The sequence below is a fragment of the Sciurus carolinensis genome, chromosome 12 (assembly GCF_902686445.1).
Source record: "Sciurus carolinensis chromosome 12, mSciCar1.2, whole genome shotgun sequence".
NCBI lineage: Eukaryota > Metazoa > Chordata > Mammalia > Rodentia > Sciuridae > Sciurus > Sciurus carolinensis.
Genome location: NC_062224.1, coordinates 38573095 through 38594333, shown reverse-complemented (window position 1 = coordinate 38594333; position 21239 = coordinate 38573095). Strand labels below are relative to the sequence as shown.

At 39.9% G+C, this 21239-nt stretch overlaps 4 pseudogenes; 3 read left to right on the top strand and 1 right to left on the bottom strand.

The window, feature by feature from the left end:
• The window catches only part of LOC124961255 (formin-2-like), a 29765-nt pseudogene extending 25920 nt beyond the window's left edge, over positions 1-3845 (top strand).
• A 24-nt stretch (positions 3846-3869) lies between these two features.
• On the top strand, positions 3870-4921 carry LOC124962192 (SERTA domain-containing protein 4-like; annotated as a pseudogene).
• A 9896-nt stretch (positions 4922-14817) lies between these two features.
• On the bottom strand, positions 14818-15438 carry LOC124961253 (lysM and putative peptidoglycan-binding domain-containing protein 2-like; annotated as a pseudogene).
• A 1754-nt stretch (positions 15439-17192) lies between these two features.
• LOC124961252 (Krueppel-like factor 4) lies at positions 17193-20669 on the top strand (annotated as a pseudogene).
• Positions 20670-21239: the final 570 nt, after the last annotated feature.

The following is a 21239-nucleotide window of genomic DNA, read 5'->3' as shown; positions in this document are numbered from 1 at the left end:
TGTGCTGAAGTAGTCCTTTTCAGGAGGAAGAAAATAATATTTTTGAGAAAATCAAGTCTTTATTGTGCAGTAAAATTATGCTTAAAATTTTTTAACTATCCAGTTGGTCTCTTTTTGCACATCAGACTGAAGGGTTCCTTGTTGTAGTACTTTATGTCACAGTGGACATGTATAGAAAGTGATGCTGTGTAATTTAAATGATTGCTTTAGGCACTCAGGAGAGAAAAGAAAGCTTATCAGTTAATGGGTACAGCCCTATGGCAAGAGGGCAAACTGAGAAGTCTTCCAATCTATTCCCACTTTTAGTTTTGCTATTGGTTTTCCTATAAGGCATGGGGGATTTCTTCCTTCCTTCCTCCTTTCCCCTCTTTCTTCCTTTCCCCTCTTTCTTCCTTCCTTCCTTTCTTTCTTTCTTTCTTTCTTTCTTTCTTTCTTTCTTTCTTTCTTTCTCTCTCTCTTTCTCTCTCTCTCTCTCTCTCTCTCTCTCTCTCTCTCTCTCTTTCTTTTCTTTTGAGGTGCTGGGGATTTAACACAGGGATTCTCAAATATGGGACAAAAGCTCAACCACTAAGCTATGCCTCCAACTCTTTCACCTCTTTTTTTTTTTTTTTTTTTTTTTTTGTGGTGCTGGGGATTGAACCTAGAACCTAGGGCCTTGTGCTTACCTTGCACCAACTGAGCTATACCCCAGTCCTCACCTCTTCTTTTATTAAAAAATATTTTTTAAATGTTGATGGACTCCATTGTGTATATACCACATTTCCTTTATCCATTCATCTGTTAATGGGTGCTCCGGCTGATTCCATAACTTGGTGATTGAGAATTGTCCTATGGTAAACATGTAAGCATGTATCTCTGAAGTATTCTGACTTGAACTCTTTTCGGTAAATACAGAAGACTAGTATAACTGGATTATATGATATTTCAATTTTTAGTTTTTTGAGGAAACTTCATACTGATTTCCGTAGTGATTTCTAAACATTTGTACCATCTATAAGAGACACTTTTTCTCCTACTTCACCCTCCTTTTAATTGTTTTTCTATTCTTGATGATTGGCACTCCTACTAGAGTGAGATGGAATCTCAATGTAATTTTGATTTGCATTTCCCTGATGGCCAAGATGTTGAACATATTTTTTGTATAATTATTGGCCATGTCGTAATACTTCTTATGTATCTGTTTAATAAATTTACCAAAATATTGAATGGGTTGGGGGTTGGGTTTTTTTTTTTTTTTTGGTCTTGAGTTTTTTATTTATATATTCTAGGTATTAATCGTCTGTTGGAAGAATATGTGTCAAGGGTTTTTTTTCATTCAATAGGCTGTCTCTTCACTCTCTTTTTCTTTGCTGATCAGATGCTTCCAAATTTTATGCCATTTCGTGTGTTAATTTATGATTTTATTTCCTGAACTTTAGGAGTTCTATTGCAGAAGTCGTTTCTTGTGTCATATTGGAGTGTTGATCCTGAGTTTTTTTCTAGCAGTTGTAATATTTCTGGTCTTTTACCTCGGTTTTAGGCTATTTTGAGTTGATTTTATACAGGATAAGAAATAGGAATCTAGTTTTGTTCTACACGTTGATATTCAGTTGTCCCAGGATCATATGTTAAAACAAGCTATCTTTTCTCCAGTGTGTGTTTTTGGAACCTTACAGATGACTGTAACCGAGCAGGTTTTTCTCTGCATCTTCTATTCCGTTCTATTGTTCTACATGTCTGTTTTTATACCAGTACCATGTTTTGTTATATGGTTCTATAATATAATTTGAAATTGGAGATTGTGATGCCTCTAGCATTGTTTTTTTTTTTTTTTTTCCCCTTTAGGGTTTTTTTTTTTTTTTTTTTTTTTTGGTTATTCTGGGTCTTTTGTACTTTCATATTAATTTCAGGGTTGTTTTTCTAGTTCAGGAAGAATGTTTTTGGAATTTTGTTGGGTATTGCATTGAGTCTGTTGATTGCCTTTATTAATATGGCTATTTTAATGATATTAATTCTGTCTACTCTTGCCTTGAACATGGTAGGTCTTTTCATCTTCTAGTGTTGCCTTCAATTTTCTTTTTCAGTGTTCTATAATTTTCATTGTAGTGATCTTTCACTTTCTTGTTCAGTTTTATTCTTAGTTTTTTAAAAGTTATTTTTAATGGAATGGTTTTCCTGTCTTTTGTTTTGTTTCTTTTTCTTTTTCTCAGTAGATCCATTATTGGTGTATAGAAAAGCTTTTGGTTTTTATATGTTAATTTTGTTTCCTGATACTTTGCTAAATTTGTTTAGCAGATCTAAAGTCTTTTGGTTGAACCTTTAGGGTCTTCTAAGTATAGGATCATGTCATCTACAAATAGGAATAATTTGACTTCTTGCTTTCCTATTTGTATCTCTTTTATTTATTTTTTATATTTCCCTTGTATTTCTCTTCCTAATTTCTCTAGTTAAAATGTTAATTACTTTATTGAATAGAATGATAAGAACAGACATTCTTGTCTCGTTCCTGATTTTAGAGGAAATGTTTTCAGTTTTTCCCCATTCACTATGATGTTGGATTTGGGTTTGTCATTTATAACACTTATTATGTTGAAGTAATTTCCTTTTATTCCCAATTTCTTCAGTTTTTTTTTTTTTAATTTTTCCATAAGGGGTGTCACATTTTTTCAAAGGTTTTCTGCATCTATTGAGATGATCATGTAATTTTGTCCTTATTACATTTATTGACATGCCAATATTGAACCACACTTTTTGCATCCCTTAATTGAATGTGTGTTGAAATTTGGTTTGCAAGTCTTTTATTAAGGATTTTGGTGACTATGTCCATTAAGGATATTGATCTGTAATTTTATTTTCTTGATGTGTCCTTAGTCTGATTTTGGTATCAGGGTGATTCTGGCTTCAAACAATGACTTTGGAAGTGATCCCTATATTTCTATTTCACAGAATATTTTGAGGAGAATTGTTGTTAGTTCTTCTTTAAAGATTTGGTATTCAACTGTAAACCCATCTGCTCCTGGGCTTTTCTTTGTTAGTATACTTCTTATTACTTCAATCTCATTGCTTGCTATTGATCTGTTTAGGTTGTCGCCTTAGTTCAATTTTGGTAAATCATCTGCATCTAGAAATTAATCATTTCTTCTGGATTTTCCAACTTATTAGAAAATGTGTTTTCAAAATAATCCCTGATGATCAGTCATGCCTATTGTAATATTCCTGTTTTTCATCTTTCTCTTTCTTTTGGTTAGTTTAGCTTGGAGTTTATCAGTCTCATTTACCTTTTCAAAGAATGAACTTTTAGGGCTGGGGATATAGATCAGTGGTAGAAGACAGCATGCCCTGGGTTCAGTCCGGACTATTGTGACAATGAACCAACTCTGTTTCATCAATTCCTTGTGTTGTTATTTTATTCTCTATTAACTTTAGCTCGGAGGTGGCGGTTTGGAGGTGGGAGTGAGGGGAAGGCGCCCTGGGTGCTGCCCGAGGAGCGGTGGGGCGGCGGTGGGAGCAGAGGGAGGGAGGCAGAGCGGGCGCCGCTTGTCATGATCCCTCTCTCACCTTGGGGGCATCCTGCAGAACCGCTCCTCGGAAATCCACGGGGAAATGGCAAAGAGTATTGACGGGTTTCACACGCTCCTCGCTAGACAGAGCCGCTTATTACCATAACCGTCTGCAGCGACCGCGACGCAGCGCCCCAGTCGCTGCGGCGGGACCTGCCCGGACCCTCACCCGCGCGCACCATTGGTCCCCGCAGACCGCGCCGGCCAGGTCGGGACCGGCGCTACTGTGCACCGGTGGTCCGGCAGGCGCTGAGCCCAGAGCCGACCAGCGCAGCCGGAGCGCTGCGGCTGCCGCCTCCCCACTGACCCCGCGATCTGAGGCTGTCAGAAATGACTCTGGTTTTGTCCATGAATAGATTCTGCGAGCCCATTGTCTCCAAAGGTGATGCTGAAAATGCTGGGTACCAAACACTAGAGGAAGCTGACAGCTACAGAGGCCAGAGCCAACCAGAGCCAACACAGGCTCCTTTGCAGGGAGACCTGGGAGCTGGTCCCCCACTGGCAGGATCACATTACAGGGGAATTTCAAATCCTATCACAACATCCAAGACCACATACTTTAAGAGGAAGTATGTGGAAGAACAGGACTTTCACCCACCACTCAGCAGCTGTAGCCATGAAACCATCTCAATTTTTGAGGACCGAGCCCACATCCCTTACATGTCCTTAGAAAAGTTAAAGTTTATCTTTATCGATGATCCTGAAGATATCTGAAGATCTGTCCTTATAAACAACTTGATGAAAAGAATCCACGGAAAAATCATCATGCAGAATAACTGGTGCATTCCCCCCTGCTCCTTCAGTGGCACCTCTGCCAGGAGTGGTTTATGGCTCAAGACTGTCCTTACCGAAAACGACCACGGATGGCCAAAAGGTAGTGTGAAAAGTTTCGTGCCTGCTGCTTTTACCAAGAATGTGGTGGTCACTACCTGAATTTACCCCTTTCTGTCAATGCCAGTGTGGGAAGTGCCTCCTCCTCTTCTTCTTCTTCCTCTTCCTCCTCCTCTTCCTCTCTCCCTCTGCCTTTGCCCAGTTGTTCCCACCAGGTGGATGTTGATGTAGGTGGGGCACCCATTTACAAGAGTGATGGCCAGATACCTGCCAACAAAATCTTTGTCACTAATGTCAGGTCGCTTGATGTTCAGGAAAAGGCCAGGTTAAGTGAGGAGAAAGCGAATAACACCAACAGAGATGGTGACCCCTTCAGCTGTGAACCTGTGGGCAATGACCTTGATCTTGAGTGCAAAGGACAATTTTATGATTATTTCAAGACTGGATATAATGAAAAAAACAATGTAAGTGAGTCCTGGAAAAAGTCTTTAAGGAAAAAGAAGCCTTCGCCATGCAACAAACTGTGCTGCAGCAAAGGAAGTAAAATATGAGCCATCTTTTCACTGAAACTTGGAAGCATGCACAGCATGATCAATTAGCTCTCATAAATTTTATTTTGAATGGATTTTATAGTTTTGTAAAACTGACAAAATTATGCTGTGAACATATGGTGTCGTTTTAATGCCTAGAGAGCAGATTGCATAAAACATCTGTATAGTAGGCATCAGTGAGCTACTTATGAATGTGGTGATTCTACCAAGAAAGCGGTTGGATCCAAGATGGCGGCCTAGAGGGAGACTGCACCCCCTGTCGCTCCAGAACCCAGGAGTTAAGAAGGAGAGGCATTGAGAGACTCGGACTGAAATAGAGCCACGGGTGAGTCTGCCCACTGGGTAAAGCTTGGCCCGGGGGGCAGGCCCAGATAGAGGTGGCTTATTGGAGCCGGGCAGGGCAGCTAGAGTCTTCCCAAGGTAGCCTTCCACACTCCGGCAGTGAGCTCCTCCCACACGGCCAACTGCACGGTGCAGGCCCACAGTGAGAGCATTTCCGCACAGAGCCAGTTCCAAATTGTGGAACCAGTAGGGGGCTAGGGGCAGTTTTCTTTGGATACGCTGCTTTATCAGATTCCTCCAAGACATCAGGCTACTGAAGGCTGGGAGGTGATACTGGAAATCTACCGGGACACTATAAGCCAATAGCGGAAAACTGCAATATCTCAGGGTCCCACTGACAACTGACCAATATGAGAAAATAAGGGAAGAAAATGTCCCAAACAAACCTAGATACTACATCAATAAAACCCAATGACAGCACAGCAGAAGAAATGTCAGAAAGGGAGTTCAGAATGTACGTAATTAAAACGATCAGGGAAGCTAATGAGGAGATGAAAGAGCAAATGCAGGCATTGAAGGAGGAGATGAAAGAGCAAATGCAGACATTAAATGATCGCACCAATCAACAGTTAAAAGAGCAAATACGGGAAGCAAGAGATCATTTCAATAAAGAGTTAGAGATACTGAAAAAAAAAACAAACTGAAATACTTGAAATGAAGGAAACAATAAACCAAGTTAAAAACTCCATAGAAAGCATAACCAATAGAATGGAGCACCTGGAAGACAGAACCTCAGACATTGAAGACAAATTATTTAATCTTGAAAGCAAAGTTGGCCAAACAGAAAAGATGGTAAGAAATCATGAACAGAATCTACAAGAATTATGGGATATCATGAAAAGGCCAAATTTAAGAATTATTGGGATTGAGGAAGGCTTAGAGAAACAAACCAAAGGAATGAACAATCTATTCAATGAAATAATATCAGAAAATTTCCCAAATCTGAAGAATGAAATGGAAAACCAAATACAAGAGGCCTATAGAACTCCAAACATACAAAATTACAACAGACCCACACCAAGGCACATTATTATGAAAATACCTAACATACAAAATAAAGACAGAATTTTAAAGGCCGCGAGAGAAAAGAATCAAATTACATTCAGAGGGAAACCAATAAGAATATCAGCAGATTTTTCAATCCAGACCCTAAAAACCAGAAGGGCCTGGAACAACATTTACCAAGCCCTGAAAGAAAACAGATGCCAACCAAGAATCTTATACCCAGCAAAACTTACCTTCAAATTTGACGATGAAATAAGATCCTTCCATGATAAACAAAAGCTAAAGGAATTTACAAAAAGAAAGCCAGCATTACAGAACATTCTCAGCAAAATATTCCATGAGGAAGAGATGAAAAACAACGATGCACATCAGCAACAGGAGGCGCTAGCCTAAAGGAATAGCCAAATAAAGGAGAAACCAAATCATGTCAAAAACAAATATGAGTCAATTGACTGAGAATACAAATCATATCACAATAATAACCCTGAATGTTAATGGCCTGAATTCATCAATCAAAAGACATAGACTGGCAGATTGGATTAAAAAGAAAAATCCAACAATATGCTGCCTGCAAGAGACTCATCTCATAGAAAGAGACACCCATAGACTAAAGGTGAAAGGATGGGGAAAAACATACCATGCACACGGACACAGCAAAAAAGCTGGAGTATCCATCCTCATCTCAGATAATGTGGACTTCAAACCAAAACTAGTCAGAAGGGATAAAGAAGGACATTACATGCTGCTTAAGCGAAGCATAAATCAGCAAGACTTAACAATCATAAATATCTATGCCCCAAACATTGGCTCATCCACGTACGTCAAACAAATCCTTCTCAATTCCAGAAATCAAATAGACCACAACACAATCATACTAGGCGATTTTAACACACCTCTCTCACCACTGGATAGATCGTCCAAACAAAAATTGAATAAAGAAACTATAGATCTCAACAACACAATCAGCAATTTAGACTTAACAGACATATATAGAATATACCATCCAACAAAGAACGAATACACTTTCTTCTCAGCAGCACATGGATCCTTCTCTAAAATAGACCATATTTTATGCCACAAAGCTACTGTTAGCAAATACAAGAAGATAGAGATACTACCTTGTACTCTATCAGATCATAATGGATTGAAATTAGAAATAAATGACAGAATAAAAAACAGAAACTTCTCCAATACTTGGAGACTAAATAATACACTATTATATGATGAATGGATAACAGAAGACATCAGGAGGGAAACAAAAAAATTCTTAGAAGTAAACGAGAACAAAGACACATCATATCAAAATCTCTGGGACACTATGAAAGCAGTACTTAGAGGAAGATTTATTTCATGGGGTGCATTCAAAAAAAGAAGTAGAAATCAACAAATAAACGACTTAACACTACAGCTCAAAGCACTAGAAAAAGAAGAGCAGACCAATACCAAAAGTAGTAGAAGACAGGAAATAGTTAAAATCAGAGCTGAAATCAACGAAATCGAAACAAAAGAAACAATTGGAAAAATTAACAAAATAAATAGTTGGTTCATTGAAAAAATAAATAAAATTGATAAACCCTTAGCCACACTAACAAAGAGAAAGAGGGAGAAAACTCAAATTACTAAAATTCGGAATGAACAAGGAAACATCACAACAGACACGAGTGAAATACAAAACATAATTAGAAGCTATTTTGAAAATCTATACTCCAACAAAACAGAAAACCTCGAAGACATCAACAAATTTCTAGAGACATATGAATTACCTAAACTGAACGAGGAGGACATACACAACTCAAATAAACCAATTTCAAGCAATGAAACAGAAGAGGTCATCAAAAGCCTACCAACAAAGAAAAGTCCAGGACCAGATGGGTTCTCAGCTGAGTTCTACAAAACCTTTAAAGAAGAGCTCATTCCAATACTCCTCAAACTATTCCATGAAATAGAAGAGGAGGGAACCCTGCCAAACTCGTTCTATGAAGCCAATATCACCCTGATACCTAAACCAGACAGAGACACATCGAGGAAAGAAAATTTCAGACCAATAACCTTAATGAACATCGACGCAAAAATTCTCAACAAAATTTTAGCAAATCGCATACAAATATGTATTAAAAAGATAGTGCACCACGATCAAGTGGGTTTTATCCCAGGGATGCAAGGTTGGTTCAACATTCGGAAATCAATAAATGTCATTCACCATATCAACAGACTTAAAGTCAAGAATCACATGATTATTTCAATAGATGCAGAAAAAGCATTTGATAAAATACAGCATCCCTTCATGCTCAAAACACTAGAAAAAATTGGGGTAGTGGGAACATTCCTGAACATTATAAAGGCAATCTACGCTAAGCCCATGGCTAATATCATTCTAAATGGTGAAAAACTGAAAGCGTTCCCCCTAAAAACTGGAACAAGGCAGGGATGCCCTCTTTCACCACTTCTATTCAACATCGTCCTTGAGACTCTAGCCAGAGCAATCAGACAAACCAAAGAAATTAAAGGGATACGAATAGGAAAAGAAGAACTCAAACTATCCCTGTTCGCTGATGACATGATTATATATTTAGAGGAACCTGGAAATTCCACCAGAAAACTTTTAGAACTCATAAGTGAATTCAGTAAAGTAGCAGGTTACAAGATCAATGCTCATAAATCCAATGCATTTTTATACATAAGTGATGAATCTTCAGAAAGAGAAATTAGGAAAACTACCCCATTCACAATAGCATCGAAAAAAATAAAATACTTAGGAATCAATCTCACAAAAGAGGTGAAAGACCTCTACAATGAGAACTACAGAACACTAAAGAAAGAAATTAAAGAGCACCTTAGAAGATGGAAAGATCTCCCATGTTCCTGGATAGGCAGAATTAATATTGTCAAAATGGCTATACTACCTAAAGTGCTATACAGATTCAATGCAATTCCAATTAAAATCCCAATGATGTACCTTGCAGAAATAGAGCAAGCAATTATGAAATTCATCTGGAAGAATAAAAAACCTAGAATAGCTAAAGCAATCCTAAGTAGGAAGAACGAAGCAGGGGGTATTGCAATACCAGATCTTCAACTCTACTACAAAGCAATAGTAACAAAAATGGCATGGTATTGGTACCAAAATAGACAGGTAGATCAATGGTACAGAATAGAGGACATGAACACAAACCCAAATAAATACAATTTTCTCATACTAGACAAAGGTTCCAAAAATATGCAATGGAGAAAAGATAGCCTCTTCAACAAATGGTGCTGGGAAAACTGGAAAACCATATGCAATACAATGAAATTAAACCCCTATCTCTCACCCTACACAAAACTCAACTCAAAATGGATCAAGGACCTTGGAATCAGACCAGAGACCCTGCATCCTATAGAAGAAAAAGTAGGTACAAATCTTCACCTTGTTGGCTTAGGATCAGACTTCCTTAACAGGACTCCCATAGCACAAGAAATAAAAGCAAGAATCAACAACTGGGATAGATTCAAACTAAAAAGCTTTCTCTCAGCAAAGGAAACTATCAGAAATGTGAAGAGAGAGCCTACAGAGTGGGAGAATATTTTTGCCAACCATACCTCAGATAGAGCGCTAATTTCCAGAATTTATAAAGAACTCAAAAAACTCTACACGAAGAATACAAATAATCCAATCAACAAATGGGCTAAGGAAATGAACAGACACTTCACAGAAGAAGATGTACAAGTAATCAACAGATATATGAAAAAATGTTCAACATCCCTAGTAATAAGGGAAATGCAAATCAAAACTACCCTAAGATTTCATCTCACCCCAATTAGAATGGCGATTATCAAGAATACAAGCAACAATAGGTGTTGGCGAGGATGTGGTGAAAAAGGAACACTCATACATTGCTGGTGGAGTTGCAAATTAGTGCAGCCACTCTGGAAAGCAGTGTGGAGATTCCTCAGAAAGCTTGGAATGGAAACACCATTTGACCCAGCTATCCCACTCCTTGGCCTATACCCAAAGGACTAAAAATCAGCATACTATAGAGATACAGCCACATCAATGTTCATTGCTGCTCAATTCACCATAGCCAGATTGTGGAACCAACCTAGATGCCCTTCAGTTGATGAATGGATAAAGAAACTGTGGCATATTTATACACTGTAATATTACTCCGCAATGAAGAATGATAAAATTATGGCATTTGTAGGCAAATGGTCGAAATTGGAGAATATCATGCTAAGTGAGATAAGCCAATCTCAAAAAACTAAAGGACGAATGATCTCGCTGATAAGCGGATGAGGACATATAATGGGGGTGGGAGGGGTTAGCATTAGGTTTAGGGTTAGGTTTAGAGTTAGGCTAAGGAGAGCGGTAAGAATGAAGGAAAGAAGGACTGTATAAAGGGAAAAGGGTGGGAGGGGTGGGGAGGAAGGGAAAAAAATAAACATCATTACCCTATGTAAACGTAAAAAAATAAATAAAAAAAAAGAAAATCAATAAATAAGATTTCCAGGAAAAAAAAAAAAAAAAGAAAGCGGTTGACTTAACACTTGAAAGTTTATTTTAGTTTTCTTTCAGAAAAAGGCCAGTAGGTTAGTTTGGGAGACAACCTGCCCTTCTGATAGTTCCATGGCCCCCCAAGGAGCCTGTCACTGACTTAAAAAGTTCAACACATTTGCCAGTTCATTAGGTAGATATTTGGTAAGCAAATCAATATAACCAGCAAAAAAATGTCTGCTACGATACAGTATTTTTTTCTGAATAAAAGACTGAAGACAGGGAGCTATATGAAGTGGCTTCATGGTACTGTTAAGTATTTGTATTTAACAGTCTCTGTGACAGATGAAAATGGGATGGAATGGAATGAAACACCTGTCTAGGGGTGGCAATCGACACTCTGTGGAGAGAGTATTCCCTGCAAGTTCCTGGCTTGCCTGTGAAGGGGGATGAGGCTTTTAGGGAGGTGGTATACAGGGTGATATTTGGTGCCTTACTTTATCTTAATTTTTGCCAGTGTGAAAATTAAGGATAAATCAGAGTTACAGCAGGGATTTAACAAACAGGAATAAAAACACAGGGTGGATCAATCTGGTTTGGAAACTTAACTTTGAACTATTGCTTTCAGCTTTTGATTCAACCCCTCTATTCTTCCTTTATTTTGGATGCCCGGTTGATTTGGGTTTGGCATTTTTGGATAGGGATGGAGAACACAATAGAGAGAGCTGTTAGGAACCAGCACTAGCTGCTTGAGTTGTTTTCTATGGCAATGGTCTGTTGCTGGAGTCTGGGTTTTCTGGGTTTTGGGTTATTTTGTTTTGTTTTGTTTTCTTCTCCAATGAAGTTTATGAAACCGTGGCATGCATTATACTTTAATTTGTTTTGCATCATTTCACTCGTTTAGATTATAAAAGCATGTGGGTTTTTATATATGACTTTTGCTGTTGATTAAGAAGCACAATGTTAATAAATGATGTGGTGATCAATAAGATTTCTTAAAGAAAGCGAAGATTTCAGTTTTTGGAAAGTTATTTTAGAGAAATGGGACTTGGTCTGTAATCATTACTGTGTATTTGACCAACAGTCTTCTCAATAATATCTTGAATTTGTACATTAAAAAAAACTTTGGCTCTGATCTTTATTATTTCTTTCCTTCTACTGTTTTTGGGATTGACTTTCTTGTTTTATTAAGACATTGAGGTGCATCATTAGGTTATATTTGGGATTGTTCTGCTTTTTATGTAGGCATTCATAACTGTAAACTTCCCTCTTAGAACTGCCTTCATTGTATCCCATAGATTCTTGTATGTTGTGTTTCTCTTCTCATTTGATTTTAATAATTTTTAACTTCTCCCCTGATTTCTCTGATGACCCACTCATCATTCAGTAGTGTATTATTCAATCTCCATGTGTTTTTACAGTATCTGTAGTTTTTCTTTATATTAATTTCTAAATTTATTTATGATCTAATAAGATGCAAGAAATTCTTTTTTTATTTGTTAAAAATTGCTTTGTAGTGCAATATATAATGCATTTGGAGAGAGTTCCTTGATAGCTGAGAAGAAAGCATATTTAGCTGTTGTTGGATAAAATATTCTACAGATATATATTGTCTATTTGATCTAAGGAGTAGCTTAATTCTGTAATATCTTTATTTTTTGTCTTGATGACTATTAGTGAGAGTGGTGTATTAAAGTAACCCACTATTATTTTATTGGGCACTAGCTATCTTTTTATGTCAAGTAATTTTTCTGTTGTTCTTATTTTGGGCAGTACGAAAGGTTAAACCTGGAGCTCACATGTGTTAGGCAAGCACTGAGCTACATCCCCAGTTCCCCTTTATAAGAATTTATTTTGAGACAGGGTCTCACAAAGTTGCCCTCATTGACCTCAAACTTGCAGCCTTCCTGCCTCAGCCTCCCAAGTAGCTGGGCTTACAGGTGTGTGCCACCACACCCAGCTGTAATGGTTTTTCTTTCTTTTCTTTTCTTTTTTTTTTTTTGGTACTGGGGATTGAACTCAGGGGCACTCAACCACTGAGCCACATCCCCAGCCCTGTTTTTTGTATTTTATTTAGAGACAGGGTCTCGCTGAGTTGCTTAGTGCCTCACTTTTGCTGAGGCTGGCTTTGAGCTCGCCATCCACCTGTCTCAGCCTCCTGAGTTTCTGGGATTACAGGCATGGGTCACCGTGCCCAGCTGTAATGTTTGTTTATGAATTCAGGTGCACCAAAGATTGGGGCATAAATATATACAATTGTTGTATCCTCTTGTTGGATTGTTCCCTTTACCTTCTTGTCTCTTCTGATTAGTTTTGGCTTGAAGAATCTTTGTCAGATATGACAGCAGCCCCTCCTGTTTGCTTTCAGATTCAGTTGTCATGGAATATTGTTCTCCATCCTGTTGCTTCCAATCTGTGAATGCCTTTCTGAGTGATGTGTGTTTCCTGAAGACAACAGAGTTGCATTTTGTTTTTTAGTCCAGTCTGCCAGTTTATATCTTTTAATTGAAGAATTAAAACAATTTACATTCAGTGTTATTATACATAGGTATGTATTCCTGTCTTTTTATTTTCAATGTTTTTATTTGTTTGGGTATCTTTCAAAATGCTGCCATAATTGTCATGAATTCCTTTAGCTTATGCTTATCTCAGGTTTTCGTTTCTACTTTAGTTCTGAAGGATAGCTTTGCTGGATGTGCCAATTGAAGTTGGTAGTTAGTTTCTTTCAGGGTTCAAAATTTCTCTTTCCAAACTCTCCTACCCTTTAGAGTTTCATCTGAGAAATCTACTGTTTTTCTGAATGGTTTGCCATTTTAAGTGACTTGGAACTTCTCTCTTACAGCTTTGAAATTCTTTATTCTGGAGTTTTGGTATTTTTAACTGTAATGCATCATGGAGAGGGTCTTTTCTCATTTTGTCTATTTGGGGTTTGAAATGCTCCAGTATATTAATGTCCATATTGTTCCTCATATTTGGGAAATTTTCTGCTATTATTTCACTGAATAGGTTATCTATTTCAATAGTCTGTATCTCTCCTTTCTTCTTCAAACCTATGAGTCTTAAATTAGGTCTCTTTAATGTTGTTCTAGACTTCTTATATACTCTGATTCTTGTTTTTATTTTCTTTATTACTGTCAAACACCTTGTCTTCAAGTCTCACTATTCTGTCTTCTGCTTAATCTAGTGTATTGATGAGATTCAACTGAGTTTTTTACTTGATTTACTGTTTTATTCATTACCAAGTGTTCTGTTTAGTTTTTTCAGAATCTCTTGCTTCAGATTTCCAATTTGTATTCTGTATTGCCTTCTTTAATTTTCAGTTGTTTATTCATATCATCTTTGAGTTTATTGGTCATTTTAACAATCAATTTTTTGAATTCTTTGCCTGAGATTTCATGTACTTTGATTCCTATGGATTCACTTATAAACTGGGGGTGTATCTCAGCACAAATATATCTTCTTGGAATAATCTTGGTGGTTGGTTCAATCATCAGAACTATTTTGAGAGGAAAGTGTAACGACCAGTAACATCAGTATTTGTGTGTGTGTGTGAAAACATAGTTTATTTTCTCAGGCTTTTGTAGTTTATTTTTACAAAATAGCAGACAAAATTTTGTTCTTTGTATTAATACAGAATATGTAATACATATTGAAATATATATATATACACACATATATATATAGCACTTAAGTTATAAATGCACAGCAAAGTCAGCATCACTTAAACAGCCACCATGTTTTTCACATAATTAGGGTTTCATCTGGAGCTAAGTAAACACTGTTTTCAGCTTAAATATATAGTCTTTGGTGCTTTATCTCTATCAGTATTTACAAAAGCTAGTCTAAAAACTATTACCATCTACAAAAGTAATAAACTTCAGAATATAATTTTGCTATCATGCCATAATAAAAACTTAACATTATAGAAAGCCAGAGAAAACTAGTCACTTCAGTGCAACTGCAGTAGGTAGACTTAATCCTGATTTTAAGATGAGTGCTATGGGAATCCAAAAGGGATGCCAGATGCTTTATGGTCCAACCACCTCTTAATCCAGATTAAAATCATGCCACTAATCACCTAACTATGACAGAGGGGTGTTGCATAGGGACTTTCTTCATCTCTGCTCTCTTTTAGTTTCTTGGCTGCCTGTGTTGATAATTTAATCTGCAAATCAAGTCTCTGTAGGAAATCTCTGACTGACACACGGGCTGTATCTCAGATTCCTGAGGACTGGGAGGAGGGAGGTCTTCCCCAGCCACCACAGGCTCGTCTTGTGAAAAACTGCTATCAACAGTTTATTTTTGTGACTTGGTACTTGAGCGCGATGCCCTGCAGCGTGTCTCCGGCGAGGATCCGGTGCTCCACCAGGCGCTGGGTGACGCCGGCGCCCAGCGGCGCCCGCACACTGGCAGTGCTGCCATACGAGCCGGTCTTGGTGCGGGCCAGGCTCAGCCACAGCTGCGCGGTATGCAGCGGCGGTGGCGGCGAGGGGGCCGAGGACTGAGGCGCTCCGGGGCCGCCTTGCCGCAGGGACAACGCGGGCGAGGAGTCCACCTTGGGTACTGCCCAGGTCGCCAGGTCAGGAAGCTGCCAAGGGGGCGGTGCCTCCTCTGCCGCCACCGCCTCTTCCTCCTGCGGCTGGTCGTTCCGCGGGGGCGGCGGGCAGGAAGCCGAAGAAGGGAGCTGCGGGCCGTGCATGGCGGGAGTCTCCCCCCTGCAAGGCTTGCCTTCTCCGGGCGCCTGTGGCTCAGGCGAACCTGCAAGGGGAAGAGCGAAGTGAGCGCCCGCAGCAGTCAGGTGGACTGCGGCAGCTCCACCCTGCCCGCCCGTCAACTTCAGTATTTTAAGAGCAAACAATACTTACTACTAAAATATGTAGATCAAAAGGAAAAGAAAAACTAAAAACGCCAAGAAGGGAGTGAGGGAAAAGAGAAAGAAGAAATGTAGAAAGGAGGAAAGATAAAAGAGGGGATTACACATGGGAAAGACATTAAAAAGATGTCAAGAAAAAACCGAGTTAATAGAAAAAAAAAAAAATGCTGCAGGCAGCACCTTTCATTCTAACCCAGACCTGTCCTACTTCTACACCTTACTGGCATTGCTTCTTATTAGAGTTCAGACTGTCAATTTCTAAAGAAAGAGGCTTCCACCTTTCTCTGCTCTGCAGATCCAGAGTAGCTGGCAGCTATACCTCCTATGGCCACCCAGAGACCTGTAGGTCTCTACCACAGTTTCACTTCAGAGCCCAGATTGACTCCCGATGTCACTGGATCTAACGATCTGATGAGAAAGCATAGGTGGTTGCTGAATTTTAGATATCTATCTAGCTAGCTAGAGTTGAAAAACAGGAAAGAAAACTGCAGGAGTTTCTGATCTCTTGCATAGAAGCTTAAGCAATAAGGCACTTTTAAAACTGGGTGCCCTTCCCCACTTTAAGTGAATATACCGGGCAGCGCGGGGACCATCTCCTCCTGCACCAGCTCACTGATTAGTATTTGAGTATCTTTTCTGCTCAGATTTGTTTTGCTTGGAAGTGGAGCTTGCCTTTCTCCAAGTTAATGGGAAACTTTTCTTTTAGCTCTTTAGAAGGGAGCTCCGCCTATTCCACCAAGCTGTCCTGGGCCCAGTTCTGTGTACTCTATTTCTTTCACTAACTCTCTTACTCTAAACACGAGTATTTCTGGGTTTCACCTGGTTGCTAACTTTCTGAGTTGCACTCTAGCACTTTCCCGTGGTCTTTCTACTTCATCATGCAGCCACAGAACTATTGTTCGATTCAGTCTTGGAGAGAGCTAGTATGCAGGAGATGCCTTAGTCTGCCATTTCCAGAGTTCCCCCAAAAGACGATTTTATTAATGCAGTAATAGTGATAGAGTTTTTTTAAAAAGGCACAAGTTTTCTCTTTTAAAAGGATAATAGAGTTCCCCGGCTGGAGAGATCCAGCGGCTGCGGGGGTGCGGGGAACAGAGGCGGTGGCGGGTTGCGGCGGCACCAGGAGTAGCCGAGTGCCCCTCCCCACCCCTCTGGAGCCCCAGTCACCCACCCGCCGGTGACCCGCGCCCATGGCCGCGCGCGCTCCGCGCAACCCCCAGGACTCTGCGCTCTGTGCCGCCGCCAGCTGGAAGCTCAGCACCACCGCGGCCATTCTCACCTGGCGGCGCTGCCCGCCCACCGCCCCCGCCACAGCCCCTGAGCCCACGACGACAACTGCAGCGACCCGGACAGCGGTGGGGGACGCTGCTGAGTCGAAGAGAACTCAGCCTGGCCACCGAACCTACTTACTCGCCTTGCTGATTGTTTATTTTTATAAGAGTTTAAGACTTTTCTAAAACTTTTGTATACAAAGGAACTTTTTAAAGAAAGACGTCTTCAATATGTATTTAATCCAAAGAAGGATCTCGGGCAATTTTTTTTTCTTATGGTTTTTGGTTTGGGCTCTGTTTCTAAGCTTTTCCATCCTTCTGATTTTGGGGTTGGGATATCCCAGCTGCTTCGGGCACCCGAGGACCTTCTGGGCCCCACATTAATGAGGCAGCCACCTGGCGAGTCTGACATAGCTGTCAGCGACGCGCTGCTCCAGTCCTTCTCCACGTTCGCGTCTGGCCAGGCGCGAAGGGAGAGGACACTGTGTCCAGCAGGTGCCCCAAATAACCGCGGGCGGTAGGAGCTGTCCCACATGAAGCGACTTCCCACGGTGCTTCCCGGTTGCCCCTACGACCTGGCGGCGGCGACCGTGGCCACAGACCTGGAGAGTGGCGGAGCCAGCGTGCGGTGGTAGCAACCCGGCCCTTCTACCCAGAAGGGAGACGGAGGAGTTCAACAATCTCCTGGACCTAGACTTTATTCTCTCCAACTCATTGTCCCATCAGGAGTCGGTGGCCCCCACCGTGTCCTGGTCGAGGTCAGTCTCATCCTATTCTTCCCGGTCAAGTAGCGGCCCTGCCAGCGCGCCCTCCACCTGCAGCTTCAGCTCTCCGATCCTGGCCGGGGGCGAACCGGGTTTGACGCCAGGTGGCATGAGCCACCTGTGACTGGGAGTCTGCACCCGCTCCCAAGGCTCCCTTCAACCTGGCGGACATGTGAGCCTTTCAGGCGGCTTCGTGACTGAGCTCCTGCGGCCGAATTGGACCCAGTATACATTTCGCTGCAGCAACCGCATCCGCCAGGTGGCGGGCTGATGGGCAAATTTGTGCTGAAGGCATAGCTGAGCGCCCCTGGCAGCGAGTATGGCAGCCCGTCAGTCATCATGTTAGCAAAGGCAGCCCTGACGGCAGCCACCCGGTGGTGGTAGCGCCCTACAGCGGTGGGCCGCCTCGCACGTGCCCCAAGATCAAGCAGGAGGCGGTTTCCTGGAGCACAGTCAGTCGAACCCTAGAGGCGCACTTGGGCGCTGGACCACCACTCAGCAATGGGGCACCGGCCTAGCGCTCACGATTTCTCCCTGGGGTGGCACAGGGAAAAGAGGGGTGGGAGGGGTGGGGGGAAGGGAAAAAATAACAGAATGAATCAAACATTACCCTATGTAAATTTATGATTACACAAATGGTATGCCTTTACTCCATGTACAGAGAAACAACATGTATCCCGTTTGTTTACAATAAAAAAAAAGTCTTCTCTTGGCTTCATTACCATATTCAGTTACCAGTAGACTGCTAATCTGTATCCCTACTTGATAACTTTCTTCTGGGAATCAGGTATATCTCACTTATATGTTGCAGATCTAGGGGATTCACCTTGTCTAAAACCACACTTATTTTCCCCATCTTCTAAATACCTTCCTCCTGTGTCTCTCAGTGAGGACATTATTGCCCAGTCTTACCATATTTCCTGATTCCTTCATTCTCCTCACACCTCATACTCAATTAATCTTTAGACTTTAAATATCTCTTCAAAACCTCTTCTAATTTCTGTTGTATTACATCTTACTTGCATTGTTTTTTGCTGCAATTGTTCAGATCACTATCACCAGCCTCTTCATCATTCTCCTGCCCTCAATCTGGCTCTTTTCCAGTTCATTCTCCACAAGGCAAAAGAGTAAAGTATGTAAAATGCATAGTTGGAGCCAAGCAGCCAACTTGGGAGGCTGTTGCAAGAGAATTATAAGTTTGAGGCCACCCTCAGCAACTTAGTGAGACCCTGTCTCAAGTAAATAAATAAATAGATAGATAGATAGAATTCGGTTGTAGCTTGGTGATAGAGTACCCCTAGGTTCAATCACCAGTACAAAAAATAAAATAAACAAGTAAAATACACAGTTGGGGACTGGGAGTTTAGCTTGGTGGTAGAATATCTGTTTAGCATGTGTGAGGCCCTGGGTTCAATATGCAGCGTCAGAAACTAAAAACAAAATTAAAATATACATTCAAACACTCTAGTCCTAGTTTAGAAATATTTCAGTGCTCCCATTTTGCCTGAAAGCTAATGTTTACATTTTTTTCCCCTCTGATACTGGAAATTGAATGCATTGCACATGTGAAACAAGTGCTCTATTGCTGAGATATACCACTGGCCCTAAATTCTTGGTGTGAGCATACATGTGTGTGTGTGATGCTGGGTATTGAACCCGTGACCTCACTCATGAAATTCTTTTTAATATATATGTATAAATTAAATATTTTAATATATGTAGTATGTTATATGCCATTATATTGTTAAAAAGAAAAATCTTAAAATAATTTAAAAGAGTTTGAGCAGAAAATAAAAAGGACTCATGAACTGAGTAGCACTGAGGACAAAAAGCAGTTCAGAGAGTTCTGCTGCAAAAGCTATGGACAGAGAAAATTTATAACCAGAAAATGGAAGTGACATACATAAATAACCAGATTGGTTACAATTTTGTTCTTGTCTTATTTGGACATATTTTTGGCAGTTTTTAGCCTGTGTTTGGCTGAATGTCCAGCTGCTATGACTGGCCAAGACTTTCCTGTGATTGGCCAAGACTTGGGGACACCGAATAAACTCTCAAGTTAGATTAAAATTTGTTTACATATTCAATTGGGTTTATAGTTCCCTACGAATGGAGTCAGCATCAGGATTAATTTAATATGTAAATAATTATATTGCATATTATGTATGTCATAAATTATACATAGTTGAATATATATTAATATTTAATGCTCTGCACTATGTCCCTTCCTTGCTCAGTCTCCCCTACCCTTCATCTTGTCCTAAATGAGTCAATTGGTCATTCTTCAGATATAATCTTTCGGGTAGTTTTAGATATCATAAACATTTTCAGTAAAAAAAAAAAAATCAGGTTGAGGTTGTGGCTCAGTGGTAGAGTGCTTGCCTCACATGCGTGGGGCACTGGGTTCAATCCTCAGCACCACATACATAAAATAAAGATATTTTAAAAATCTATTTTGCCAGTTCTTCATTTCATGACAAATTCACATCATCAGTTCTTACAGAACTCTTCATTTTGTTACTGTTGTTTTCATTTCCCATTCTAACATGCCTCGTGAACACATGCTTTTATGTGTATGGTATTCTTGAAAGTATATGTATTTTTGTAAGGTATATAGTATTTCTGTGTGTGTTTAGCTTATATAAATACTCTTGAGTTGTAGACATCATTTTTTTAAAACTCAACTGGCTTTGGAAAAAATACTACTAATTTTTTCTGGGTGAATTCCTATCTAGTTTTTTTTTTTCTTCTTAGTGCTATGTAGTATTCCAAAGGGTGAAAGTTTTGCTAAGTTGTACAGCACCAGAGGGCACTATTCACCTTTTATTGCATGTGCTTAACATTCCCCTATAGTTTTGCAATGTGGTGGCCCTGGGTGCATTCTCTAGATTTTATTCAAACGTTTGCACATTGATAACCTTCTATATTCCCTTATTTCTCAGGTCAACACAGAAAACACTCTGATGACTATTCCCACATTGAGTTCTATGTGGAAATTTCTCTGACATGTATTACAAAGTAAGATTACTTGGCCATACAATAATGGCCTTACTCAATTTGTCTAATTCTATTGGATTCCTTTCAGATTGCCTTCTCTACTTTATAATCCATGGCAAAGTAAATTGCTATTATTTAATTTCCACTAATCCAATGGGGAAAAGTAGTCACTCATTGTTTTACTTTTTACTATGTATTCACCTGATGACCAATGCCTTTGAGAAAACATTTGCATACTTTTAGCCATTTGGGTTTACCCTTTTATGAATTGCCTGTTCATATCATTTTACACTTTTATGTAGTATTTCCTGATTTTTCTTATTATTTACAAGGTTTCCTAGTATATTCTGGATATTTTTCTGTTACTAATGTTGAGGATATATGATAGATTGTCACAAAGTCTCCTTCTGGTCTTTTCTTTTATTAGAAGCTAGGAATCTAAAGTGACTTTTCTGAGTCCCTTGTAGGTTGTGTTTCAGATGAAATTTAGGTTTGATTCTGTGACACATTTGGAAGGTCTCAGTCAGACTTAGTGTCCATTGTTTCTACTTGCAAGTAGAGTAGAGGACCTCTCTAACTCTTCTGGGGCAGTGTT